Source organism: Primulina tabacum, chromosome 13 (genome assembly GCF_025594145.1).
Source record: "Primulina tabacum isolate GXHZ01 chromosome 13, ASM2559414v2, whole genome shotgun sequence".
Lineage (NCBI taxonomy): Eukaryota > Viridiplantae > Streptophyta > Magnoliopsida > Lamiales > Gesneriaceae > Primulina > Primulina tabacum.
This window is the reverse complement of record NC_134562.1, coordinates 18,172,689-18,178,003: the sequence shown is the minus strand read 5'-3', so window position 1 is coordinate 18,178,003 and position 5,315 is coordinate 18,172,689. Positions and strand designations below refer to the sequence as shown.

Below are 5,315 nucleotides of genomic sequence, written 5' to 3'. Positions count from 1 at the left end.
ACAAATCCTCGAAACTAGGTTGACCGATCAAAAAGAGGTTAGCTGTAGATAACTATGTGAAAGAAGTTAGTTTGTTAGTTGTACAAACGATGAGTAATGAATAAATAAATGCGGGCATTAGGCCTTTCTTGTCGTGAAATTTTCAACTTATGATTTGTTGTACCATTTTTGTGCTTTTTCTGAGATTTTATGTGCTTGAGGATATGACATAGTGATATTATAAGGAAACTCTAACAAATTTTTCTTAAAAAAGAACAAACATCATGTTTTTCAATGTTATACATAATCATTGACAAAAGCACAATCTACTATGAAAACAAACAACATAATTTTCTTACAATCCATCAGTCACATGAAAACAAACACATAATTTTCTTACAATCCATCAGTCACACAACACTATTAACAAAAATTTCTCATGTTTCACGGCTTGCATCAACCAACGTTCCTTTTATCATTAATTTGACCACTAATAGTCAACAAATCCACAAATACATCCCCCAAGATGCAGTAAGAACAACACATTCTATAAACAACAATTTTTATTTGTTTAGAAGTGCTTCATCATAATCTACAATTAAGTTTTGTAGGAAATGACTTATCAAGGCTATTCTCCACATTCTTACGACTTTCTCGATACACCTTTATAAAGAAAAAAAGAGCAAAACTAATAAAAGTGGTCACACAACATACTTCATACAATATTTCATATTTTTCTGCACTAGGAAATTCAAATTTCATGAAATATTTCAAATTACGCATCTTCAAATATCACAAAATGTAACCATCATACCATAATATTGGGAGAATTCACTTTAATTGGCAATCAATGTTATGACAATTTACACTTCAACCCTTACATATCATGATACTTCCACGCGAAGCAATATCTCATTCTCTTTAAACAACTCAAATATTTCTTGATTCACATCCTCCTCTAACAGCATACTGATATAAGTAGGTTTAGAGCATTCTGTATTCCTCAAGTTCACTTCTTTCAAGGGATCTTGGGTCTCCGGCTATCGATCTTCCATTTGAGTTGGAGCTAAGATTAAATCATCCAATTGCAGCTCTACTTCTTCCTTATCTTCACATTATTTCTCACATATTATTTCGTCCCATCAATGTTCCATAACTCCTAAGACAATCAGATCAGGTTTTCCGAGTTCCGACTTGACCTGAACACGATCAGAGGAAGTGTTCCGGGTAAATCAGGTTTTTATCCGAACCCATATATTATTAACTGGATCGGTTTTGGGTGGAAAAATTCTAACCGATTAGTCCGATCTAGTACTCGATTAAGAAATATTAAAAAGGAAAATTCAATATGGGCTTGGATGGATGTTGGCCCATTAGTAAACTCCAATGCCCGTTTCCAGAACTCCCAATTCCTAAATCGATTATCAGACCACTCTCAAACCCTTCTGTGGTTCTTCCCTATTGTACTGAACGCCGCTCCCTTCTTCAATCTTTGGTACATAGCAAAGCAGTTAGCAACACGCCAAAACCTATCAACGATCGATTTCACCAGGAAGTCGCTTCCCTTGAGAAATCTGTCGAACGATTTATTTCTTTCAGGTGATGCCTCGACGCTTTGTTATTTTTCTCTATTATTGATCATTTGATTTATTTTTTGTAGTTTATTGACTAATTATGTAGAGTGTATTGTTTGGATGACTGCAATTTTTTTTAATGTAACACATTTATATTTGGTGCTATTGTTATTTAATATATTAACTGAAAACCGATTTAGTTTCTAGTTTGATATTCATATCATATTGTTTTGATGTTGTTTGATTAATATTGATTTTTATACAACCTGGCATCTAGGTTCTTGAAAAAATAGAGTATTTTTTAATAGGTGAAGGATTAAATTTTTTTACTAGGTCAAGGGTAAACTATCATAGTATAAATTTATCTGTTTTGAGTATTTTTTTAAATAATACTTTCAAATTTACAAAATATTTTTGATTTTGTTGGGTTGGTTGCTGTACGGCTGAATGAACAGAGGCTATTTGAATTTTGAACATTGGTTTGGCTGAAAAAAGTGAGTGGCATTAACTTCAAAGTTTGCAGTATTAGTTTATTATAGAGTTATGTACTTACTTTTAAATGTGTCCCTTTGAGGCACATAATTGTCCTTGCTTGGTAGAGCGATCGAACCATGGTGCTTTAGCTGCTGTGCGGTTTAAAAGATTTGAGTTGCACCATTACCACCAGCTATAGCTTTTGGTAAAGCGGTAAACGCTCGGTCCTACAATTGGTATCAGAGCCAAGGTAACGAGTTCGATTCCCATTGATTGCAAGGAGTGCAATTATTAGGGAGGGATATTGTTGGGTGCAATAATTGTCCTTGCTTGGTAGAGCGATCGAACTATGGTGCTTGAGCTGCTGTGCGGTTTAAAAGATTTGAGTTTCACCATTAGTACTAGCTATAGCTTTTGGTAAATCGACAAGCGCTCGGTCCTACACAGAAGAATATTGATTTTTGAACCACCTTGTTGTTTTTCCTAAAAAGAATGTTGATGTCATAAATTCGGTATATACATCATTTGTCATTCTTTCTTGGTGAAATATCTTACCTTCTCTTTTCCTCCTGGCCTTATATTATCCAAGTTGTTAAAACAATGCCTCGGAAACCATTGAGGTGTCATAAATTATTAAGACATCGACTGCTCAGCTTTTCTCCATTTGCTCGTTCAATGGCTATGATTGCATGTGCTAAGAAGGCCAAGAACAAGAGTCAACAAATCAAGTTAAGAAATAAAGACGTACAAAGTGCTTCTGGTAGGTTTTTCCCATAATTTTAGCTGTTTCAGCTGGTATTTTTTATTTATTATCCGTCGGCCTTTATGAAACCAACATCTCTTCCTAGGTAATGGTAAAGTTGAGCTGTCAGACAGTTCCGTGGATGAAGAATTTCAGGTTTGCTTATATTTTCACCTTCATATTACCATTGATTCCTTTCGTGGTTTATAGTAAATGATTTAGAGCAATGTGTCCTTTGAGTCGTGTGCAAATAAATAATTTGTTTGTGTGGGAAGGGAGTTGTGCAAGCAGATTTTGTCTTCTTTGATCCAAAATCTGGCGACTTCCATGGAATTAAGGTCCTGCTACAAACATATCTTGACCATAAACAGTGGGATCTTAGTGGTTTTGTCGACTTGGTCTTGGGACAACCAACGGTTGGAACTGTTGTCAAGATAGAGAATGATGATGATGACAGAGTATATTCTGTTGTGACAGTTCTTAGTTTAGAAAGATACAAGGCAAGCTACCTACTTTTTGATATTCAATTTTTTGCCTTATATTGTTCTTCTCTTGTCTCTTGAGAATTTTTGAAGCTGATCATCTGCTGCTTTTGGTGTTATGACATGTCACATAGGCTCAATTGAAAGCAGAAACAAGTGGCTTAAATGCAATATTGATTAAAGTCTTCTTAAAAAATAAAAAATAAAGAAGCATAAGCAGTTGTGCGTTTGGATAGAACATAGAAAATAGAATCATAATTTTTTTCAAAGAGAAGTTGAATCAAAAACATAATCTTAGTTTCCAATAGTGTTTTTTCAAATCTAAAAGCTCAGTCAAGCACCATTATTCTAACAAAATCATTAAAAACAACATTTTCTTTTAAGCTTGGATTCATTCACCGAGCTTGTAAAAGTCGTGCTGCAGGAGTACATCGTTGATGTCCATTAATCAACTTCAATTTAACACTTCTATTTGCAATTTAACAATTAATGGTTAATATATAATGGTTTGGTTTAGTGCAGAATAATGTTTGACTGAGTTGAAGGATTACCTTCTTGAAGTCTGCCAGGGGAAGGACGTGGTAGCTAGCCTCAAATCTTTATTTGGTGAGCATGCACTAGGTGTTGGTATTATCGTTTCTCAGCGCGTGGTTAACCTTCCATCTCAGTTGTTGCCTCCCCTTTATGATGCTCTCTTTGATGAGATAGCATGGGCAACTGAAGACGAGGTTAATATGATGGTTAAGCTCAATTGAATTATTCTGTGTGTTGGCATTCAGCAATTTAGCACTTATCTTTTGTTATTTTGCTTGTTCTAGCCCATAGAGGAGCTTCGGAATTCATTCCGTTTTAAAACGTATATAGTTATAAGCAAAATTTACAAGGTATATTCTCGGAGGAGCTTAATAAATAATCATTAATCGGATAAACAATTGTTGTAAATCAAGAATAATTATTTTTTCTTTACTGCTAATGCCAATAGCACAAGAATGCAGACCAAAATGCAGGGAAAGCTAAAAATGGAGATGAAGTCGTGATACATATTAAACCTGAAGATGAAATTTTTCTCGAGGTACTGGAGTTCTAATTTTTTTGCAATTGCCTTTTACTCATTGATACTGGTCACCCGACCTTTTTAAAATCTTCTGCAGCTTAGCTCATGGTCCTTTTGTTTTCCCTTACATGCTCAGCAGGTCACCACAAGTGAGGCAAGTACCAGTATTTGTCATCGTTTTAATTTGTGCTTAAAATTATTGCAGATTATGCATATTACGTCCAATTGATTCATTAAGTTCCCCTATTTGATTGTTTTTAGACCTTTCGTTTGTTCCATGGTTTTTACCAAAACTAGTTTTTTTATTAAATCTCATGTCAGTGCAGCTTAAAAACTATAGATTGATGGGTTTGGCCATGGTTGTTAATGCCAACAAAGTCAGCGTGTTCAGAAAACAGCTGCACTCATTGATAAACGAATCGCAGTACCATGAATCCTTCCAGCAGGTTCGCAATTTTCTTGTCATTTGATTTCAGTTTCACCTTGATCTCGGGGAATCAAGAAGTGCAGTCTGCTAACTTGTCATTGTCAATGATCAGGGCTGCCAGATTCAGGATTCGGTTGTATCTCGTCATTGTCTCTGATCAGAGCTGCCAGATTCAGGATTCGGTTGTATCTCCTCATCGGATCAACGAAAAGATCTTCCAGGAATAGCTGAAAATTGAGACCCGAAGGTCATTAGTGCGTACCTTGTCATTCTCTACTCCAAAGTGCTGGCTGATTGATATCATGGAGTGGCTTTGAGCCAGAAATTTTGATGTTTAATTATCATGGTTTTTTGTTTGGAATAATATTAGCTTTTTATTACTCATCATTTCATCAGTTTGTAAGGATACTCGTACACATTATTCGTTATAGCGACAAGTTCAATGATTCCTTAGTTTAAAGATTCCTTTAACAAGGTTTGTACTTGGCCTTTTTTAATCTCATTAGATCAGAGATAATATGCTTCTTTCTATTCCAAAAAGCATTTAAAAGATCATTACATATTTCTAATGAGAACTTATTAT

At 34.9% G+C, this 5,315-nt stretch overlaps 1 pseudogene; it reads left to right on the top strand.

The window, feature by feature from the left end:
* The first annotated feature begins 379 nt into the window (after positions 1-379).
* Positions 380-5,028, top strand: LOC142522156 (protein BCCIP homolog; annotated as a pseudogene).
* Positions 5,029-5,315: the final 287 nt, after the last annotated feature.